Here is an 8,105-nt window from a genome sequence, read left to right as displayed (position 1 = left end):
GAGCTGAGCTCCCTGCGCTGCATGACAGCTTCCCACCAGCTATCTGTCCTCACAAGGGCGCAATGCACCTGCCTTAGTTACAGTCTCTGTGTAACTATCACCACTGTCTGTTTCTAAAACTTCCATCATTTTGAATAGAACTCTGTAGGCACGAGGTAATATGCCCCCCTTTCCCTTTTCTCCCCCAGCCCTGGTAACCTCTAACCCACTTTCCATCTGTGAATTTGCCTACTCTCAATATTTCACAGAACTGGAATCATAACGTTTGTCCCTTTGTGTCTGTCTTCTTTCACTTAGCATAATGTTTGCAAGGTTCGTCCATGTTGTAGCCTGTGTCAGAACTTCATTCCTATTTATGGCTGAATAATACCCCTTGGTATAGATAGATCACATTTTGTTTATACATTCATCTGCGGATGAATACCCTGCAGTCCATTTGTCTGCAACAGCTAGAATGATCCTGGGAAAATAATACTCACTGTGGCACAAGTTTGTTTAAACCCTCCTCCTGCTGCTGCTAAGTCACTTCAGTCATGTCCGACTCTGTGCAACCCCATAGACGTCAGCCCACCAGGCTCCGCCGCCCTTGGGATTCTCCAGTCAAGAACACTGGAGTGGGTTGCCATTTCCTTCTCCAATGCATGAAAGTGAAAAGTGAAAGCGAAGTTGCTCAGTCTTGTCCAACTCTTAGCGACCACATGGACTGCAGCCTACCAGGCTCCTCCATCCATGGGACTTTCCAGGCAAGAGTACTGGAGTGGGGTGCCATTGCCTTCTCCATTAAACCCTCCTATGGTTCCTTAATTCATTCAGAGCTGTGGACTTTATCCTGCCAGGCTCCTCTGTGCATGGAATTCTCCAGGCAAGAATACTGGAGCCATTCACTTCTCCAGGGGATCTTCCTGACCTAGGGATCAAACATGGGTCTCCTGCATTGCAGACAGATTATCAGCTGAGCCATCAGGGAAGCCCTTATTATGGCTACAGAGCCCTAAAGAATTCGTTCTCATTCTATGAATATGTGTGTGCTTGCACACACACACACACACGCATCATTACCTCTGTACCCTTCCAACCTTATCCCTCCCCATTCTCTCCACTCCTTGCTGTTCTATGAACACATCGGACTCACTCTCACCTCAGGGCCTTTGCACATGCTGTTCCTTCTGCCTGCAATGCCTCCCGCTCCCCAGACATCTGCATGGCTAACACCCTTGTTTCCATCCGGTTTTTGCTCAGCTGTCACCTTCTCATAAGGCTCATCGTGAACACCCTGTCTAAAACTGCAACCTGCCTCCTCTACATGCATCATTCCTGATCCCCCTCATCATGGTCTAGTTTCCATAGCACTTGTCACTTTCTAACGTGTTATACAATTTGTTATTTCCATTGTTTATTATCTGCATCCCATCTCTAGAACGTGAGCTCCTTGAGGATGAGGATTTTTTTTTTTTTGGTCTGTTGTGTTCATCGGTATATCTGAAGTACGTTAACAGTGGCTGGTGTGCAGTAGGCACTCAGTAAATGCTTGTTGAATAAATGAATATGAGTTGGGGCAGGTTGCTACACTTCTCTGAGCTCCTGTTTTCCCATCTGTGAATCAGGGATTATGACCCATCCTTGGGGTGGGGTTGTCACAGTGGGTATCAGATAATGACTGTCACCTCCCTTTGTAAATCATAAAGCATTGAGCACGTAAGAGGGAGATAGAAAAAGAAATCTGATCTTCACTGAGTACACTCGAGGCCAGATGCTTCCCATGACGTACCTCATTTTATCTCCATTTTACAGATGAGGAAACTAAGGCTCAGGGAGGTGAAATAATGCCGCTGGCAATGTGAAAGTGTCAGAGCTTCAACCCAGCTACCTGGCTTTTTCTGTAAGTTGCTTACAGCTCTGATTATTTCATAAGCTTAAGAAAAAACTCCACCTTCTCCAGGGACAACTCTGAGCCCAGGGGAATGGTAATGAGGATGAAGATGTGAATAATAGCCTCCTTTTATTAAAAGCTTCCTACACATGTCAGGCTCACTTTACTATGTGCCAGATGCTGTGCGTATGCTCTGCTCATAAGATAGCAGGAAACTGGTGTCATTATTCCCTGTAACAGGAGAAATCTGAGGATCCGAGAGGTCAGACCACTTGTGTGGGTCCACACAGCTAAGGAATAGCAGAGACAGCATTTGAGCCCGAAGCAATCCAGCTCCCATGACCTCGAAAGAGACCTTGACCTTGTAGATGTGGTTTATTTAATGCCACATAAGCTGCCACACCCAACCCCATGACCATCCCCAGGGGCCTCCCCACTCCAAGCCAACCCAAGAGGCTGCTTTTGTAGGTAAGGGGGCAAGCACACCACCAGCCCCCCATGACTGCCCCTCTGTGTGTACAGCAGGATATGGAAGGAATAAGGAGCCAGTGGGAACCTGGATGGGGATCCCACGAGCCTGCACTGCCAACAAAGACAAATGAATAGACTGCTCAGCAAACCAGGGCACTTCCACCCCAGAGCAGAACTGTCACTGGTAAATAAATCATCGGAGTTCCACTCTGGACGTGCCAATTTCAGCGGGAAAAGATGAGCGCATTTATCTGCCTGGTGACACCCTGGCTGTCTTCAGGCAGTGATGGGGTATGAAAATATTCCCAGCTTGCACTCTGCCCAGGGCTGCTTCCAGAGCAAAGGTGGTGGGGGTGGAGGGTGGGGAGAGGGTCTCATAGGAGGAATGGTGTTTGCCTCAGACTTCCAGTGGTTGCCCAGATGCACAGTCCTAATGCTTTCTATGTGCTTTTAGGCAATCATAGTCATAGTAATCTCTCTCTTTAGTCACTAACTCATGTCCGACTCTTGCAACCCCATGGACTCTATGTAGCCTGCCAGGCTCCTCTGTCCATGGGATTCTCCAGGCAAGTATACTGGAGTGGGTTGCCATTTCCTTCTCCAAGTCATAGTAATAGTTAGCATCTATTGAGAGCATACTGTGTGCCAAGCATGACGGTTTTTTAACTATAAATTACCTCACTAACTGGCTAAAAATAAAATACTGTTGAGGAGTCTGTTTCATAGGAAAATCACTCCTTTGAGGGTGTCTATTCTTTATCATGGGCTTCCCTGGTGGCTCAGATGGTAAAGAGTCCACCTGCAAAGCAGGGGACCTAGGTTCTATTCCTGGGTGGGGAAGATCCCCTGGAGAAAGGAATGGTTGCCCACTCCAATATTCTTGCACAGAGAATCCTATATACAGAGGAACCTGGTGGGCTACCATCCATTATTCTCAAGCATCAAATTATGTCTACAATAGGTGGTCCAGTCCAGGGAACCTCCCAAGGACTTCACTAACTTCCCATTATCCCTGGCAGTAATATCTACCACATGCAGCTTCTCCTCTCTGTGGTTGGATCCTGGAGGAAAAAAAAAAAATTGTTTTTTAAAGGAGACAATTGGAGATAAGGAAGGGAAGGAGACCAAGCAGGAAGCAGAAGAGGAGGATGTGGAAAAGCCAGCCTGTGGGGAAGGGAAGGATGGCCCAGGTCCAGGGCACCGGGACCTCAGAGCTGAGTTCTTGCCATTCAGAGGAACCTGGTCATGCTGTCTTGCCAAGTTCTGCTGTGCCCTGCCAAAACATTATTGTCTTGGTGGAAAAAAGCTACTAAAATCCATCATCCTTAGGAGGGGTTCCCAGAACCCTGCTGAGTCAGTGTTAGATCAGTGGAGTGGACAGGGTTGAGGAGGAGGCGGCACTAGGCAGGCACTTAGCAGGTTGATGTCACACAGTTCTCAAAGCAACCCCACTTGACGGAGGAGCCTAAGGTGAGGGAACTTGCCCACAAACTCATGCCACGGGTGGAATTTTATCATCAGGTCTCCCCAGATGTTTGCCATTGCAATTTTCCGAGCCCTGACTGTCTGGGGGAAGCCACAGGTGGGCCCTCCTTAGATACCTGTCCACCAAAACCCTCCTCAGTCCTGTCACAGGACAGCTCGTCCTGCAGCCAAGACTCTAAGTAGCCCCTGAAGCCTTCTCCATCTCTTACCTCTTTGGGTTCAGGGAATAAATCATCGACAACCAGAAATCAGCAACAATAAAAAATGAGGTGGCATTGTCTTTATTAATAAGATCATAATAAATTAGGTTACAAAATAGCATGTGCGATATGATCCCATTTGCATAAAAGCAAAAGCCTTGGAGAAAAATAGGTACCTACTGTGAACAATGATTTTTTTTTTGAAGTAGGGGAAGGAAGATTTATGGATGGTTTTTATCTTATTTTAGCTTATACATACTTTCTGACTTACCAACAATGTCCATGTGGTACCCATCTCACTTGCAAAATAAAGAACAAAATAAAAACATCATTTTCCCCTCGAAAGAAAGAATGACACTAATACTTTGGGAAACTTCTATAAAACTGCTGCTGCAGAACAGAGCAAGCATCTGCATTAATGGCTGGCTTTGTTCTCCCACTGGGCTTTGTGCTTACGTTTTGTTTTTATAATGTTTTTCAGGGAACATAATGTAGCCAGATCTGGGCTCTAAGCAATAGCATGATGGTGGAACAGATAAATAGGTAGGCCATCAGAATTTCCATTATTTTTGTTTCTGTGTGGTGTAGAGAAAGGAAAAGAGGCCTGTCCTTGTGATTCACTATTTCCTTTTCCTCTTCTGCCTGTAGCTTCTAATATTCAAACAGATCAGTTCAGTTCAGTTCATTCGCTCAGTCGTGTCTTTGTGACCCCATGGACTGCAGCATGCCAGGCTTCTCTGTCCATCACCAACTCCCAGAGCTTGCTCAAACTCAGGTCGATTGAGTTGGTGATGCCATTCAACCATCTCATCCTCTGTCATCCCCTTCTCCTGCCTTCAATCTTTCCCAGCATCAGAGTCTTTTCCAAAGAGTCAGTTCTTTGCATCAGGTGGCCAAAGTATTCAAACGTATGGGCCATCAAATTCCCTAGTAGCTCCTGGAGTTCTTCCTTCCTTTAAAGCCCCAAATACTCAATCTCCACTAACCAGCCCCTACCTTGAAGATGGTTTCTTTGTTCATTGATTCAATAAAGCTCATAGAAAGTCAACTTTGTGGGAGAACATATAGTCCAACAGCCGAGACACTGGGCTCTAACATTCAGACACTGGAGTTCAAATCCCACTCTGGTTGAGTTCACCTTCCTACGCTGCCTGAGTTCAAATCCCCACTCTGCCCTTGACTAACTAGATGATCTTGGGCGACTCACTCCGCCTGTCTGAGCCTCAGCATCCTTGTCAGTAAAAAAGCAATAATTTCTATAGCCAACTTCCCAGGGTGGTTGAAGGAAATAATGCTTACAAAGCCTTTGGAAACATGTCTTCTATTTTTCCCTCTCATGAGGTGACCAAAGGCTCAAGGTGGTCCCTGGGGACACAATGTTTTCTTTTTCTTTTAATTTTTACCAGAGTCTATCTGATTTACGATGTTGTGTTAGTCTCAGGTATACTGAAAAGTGAGTCAGTTATACATGTACATATATCCACTCTTATTTAGATTCTTTTCCCACATAGGTCATTATAGAGTATTGAGGAGAGTTTCCTGTGCTACACAGTAGGTCCTTATCAGTTATCTTTTTTGTTTTGGGCCATACCATGCAGCATGTGGGATCTTTATTCCCTGATCAGGGATCAAACCCATGTTCACTGCATTAGAAGTTGGAATCTTCACCACTGGACCCCTGGGGAAGTCCCTAGTTATCGATTTTACATATGGTAGTGGGTATATGTCAATCCCAATCTCCCAATTTATCACGTCACCATTTTCCCTCTGGTAACCATAAGTTTACAACATTTTCTTATCCTCTAAGGGTTCAAATGAAGCTTACAACTTTCTAGAAGGACTGGCCTGTCCCAGGTCTCCTATAGAACTGAGAAGAGCACAGCTTCACATTGGCACAAGAGACCTCAGACCAATACCTGGCTGAGAGCAGGCCACCAACACACCAGTTTTCTAAATCTGCCAGAAGTGTCTTGAAGCCTACCAATTTTCTTGAATATTTTCAATGAATATGGATATGGTCTTCCTAATAAATTAGTCTTGAACATTTTCAGTGAATATATTCTTCTCAGCAGCATCTTAAGCTCAATTTGTCTGAAGCTAAATATCATGGGAGCTGTTTGGCTTTCTTATGATGATATTCTAATGAAGAATATATTCTTGAATATCTTAAGCAGAGTCTTGAATACAATTAAAACATCCTGAATAAATTTTTGGTTAAGAGTATTCAAGAAGTATAAATTCAATGAATATCATCATTGAGCATCTTAAACTAGCACAAGTATAAGAGTGTAAGTCACTGACTGTCTTTAAGCGGGGGTGTATTCACATTCATTAACTATATTTGATAGGAATTTTCCTTAAATAAGGTTTTGGGAAATTGGCAGCGCTGACTAATTTGAGCAGTTGGTCATCAGCTACTTGATTTTTCAGAGATCTTCATATCACAGAACTGACTTTTGGCGGATTGGTCTGAATCCCTCAAAGACCACTGTGGAAGATGTCCAGAGTGCTTCCTGGAGGCCTGAGTAAGTCCACCCAGATTTGCCTCCAACCCTTTGGCTGGAGCCCTGATCTTCCAGCTCTGCCCTTGACCTCTGGGGTGCCCCCATCCTCTGGGCTCTGAAGGCAGCCCGTATTTTGAGAGGAGCATGTCATTTTCATTCTTTTTAGTATTTATGTTCCAGGAATAGGGACAAGGGACTGAGAGCCAAAACTCATATATATAACGCTAGCCCTGCATCTCAATTCTGCCCCTTCCCAGCTGTGTGGCCTTGGGCAACTAACAAACCTCCCTGAGCTTTGGTTTTCTCTTGTGTAAACAGGGTCAAACTCAGTCCAACTCTAGAGAGTCACATGGATGATTCCATGAGAGAATTCCATAAAAGTACAGAGCTTAGGCACACGGTAAGAGACTAATACAGGACAGCTTTAATTGTTTCTCTGAAAAACTCGCTTGTGGTTGTGAACGTGTCTCCTCATGTTTCTAGCCCTTACTGTCCTCATCTGTAAAACATAAATGGTAGAGTTGGATTAGATCCAAAGTCCTCAAAGTAAGGTCCGTGGACGTCAGGAATTCTCCACAACACTTTCCAGGCATCCATGAGATCAAAGCTAGTTGCCACGCCCTTCTCCAGGGGATCTTTTCGACCCAGGGATCAAACCCGGGTCTCCCACACTGCAGGCAGATTCTTTACTGTTTGAGCTGCCTGGGAATCCCTTTTATAATAATACTAAAGTGTTGTTTGCTATTTTTCACCTTCATGCTCTCATGGGTATAAAGGGGAATTGTCCAGAGTCTGTAAGACCTATGATATCACAATAAACTCAGAAGTAGCCATGAGAATCCAGTCATCTTCAATTATGAGATGTTAAAGAGTTTTGCAAAAATGTAAAGCAATGTCCCTCTTCTCACTTTTTTAGGGGGGATAATATAGTTATTATCACATGTATAAACATTATAAAAATATGTTAATGTTTCATAGGCCTAATATTATTTTTATTTTTATAATGGATTTATAAATACATATTTTTTAAAAGTTGTCAGTTTTAATTTCTAATATGGTAAACAACAAAAGTTGTAACCATACAAACTGGGTCCTCATTTCAGAGTGTGAAGAAGTCCAGAGACTAATAAATTTGAGAAGAGCTGGATTAGATTGTTTCAGAAGGCCCAAGAATCTGGGGATGTTATATGGCAGGCAGTTAATATATGTTGCCCATTCATCTGCATTCATTCATTCATTCTAGAGCATATATTTAGTGAGTGCTTCCTATGTGCCAGGCACTTTGCTAGACACTGGGGCTGTGATGTGGAACAACACATAGTTCCTGGTAGGGAAGAGGCCAGTGGGGGTGTTCTTTAGGTGAAACAGGCAGATCTTAGGATGGTCCTTATAGACAACAGGAGGGAGACTCGTGTGGGCTAGGAGCAGAAAGAGGAAGACATCCCAGGCAAGGAAGCCAGCATCAGTGAAGCAAGGCAGTGAGCATGCTCAGTGTGGTTTGCCGGAGCAGGCTGCATGCTAAGAGAGAGACTCAAGCCAAGAATTAAGACGAGGGTGTTTGGGGGTGCACAGGGG

The sequence above is a fragment of the Bison bison genome, unplaced genomic scaffold (genome assembly GCF_000754665.1).
Source record: "Bison bison bison isolate TAMUID 2011002044 unplaced genomic scaffold, Bison_UMD1.0 scf7180017864160, whole genome shotgun sequence".
Taxonomy (NCBI): domain Eukaryota; kingdom Metazoa; phylum Chordata; class Mammalia; order Artiodactyla; family Bovidae; genus Bison; species Bison bison.
Note: the sequence above shows the minus strand (reverse complement) of the source record.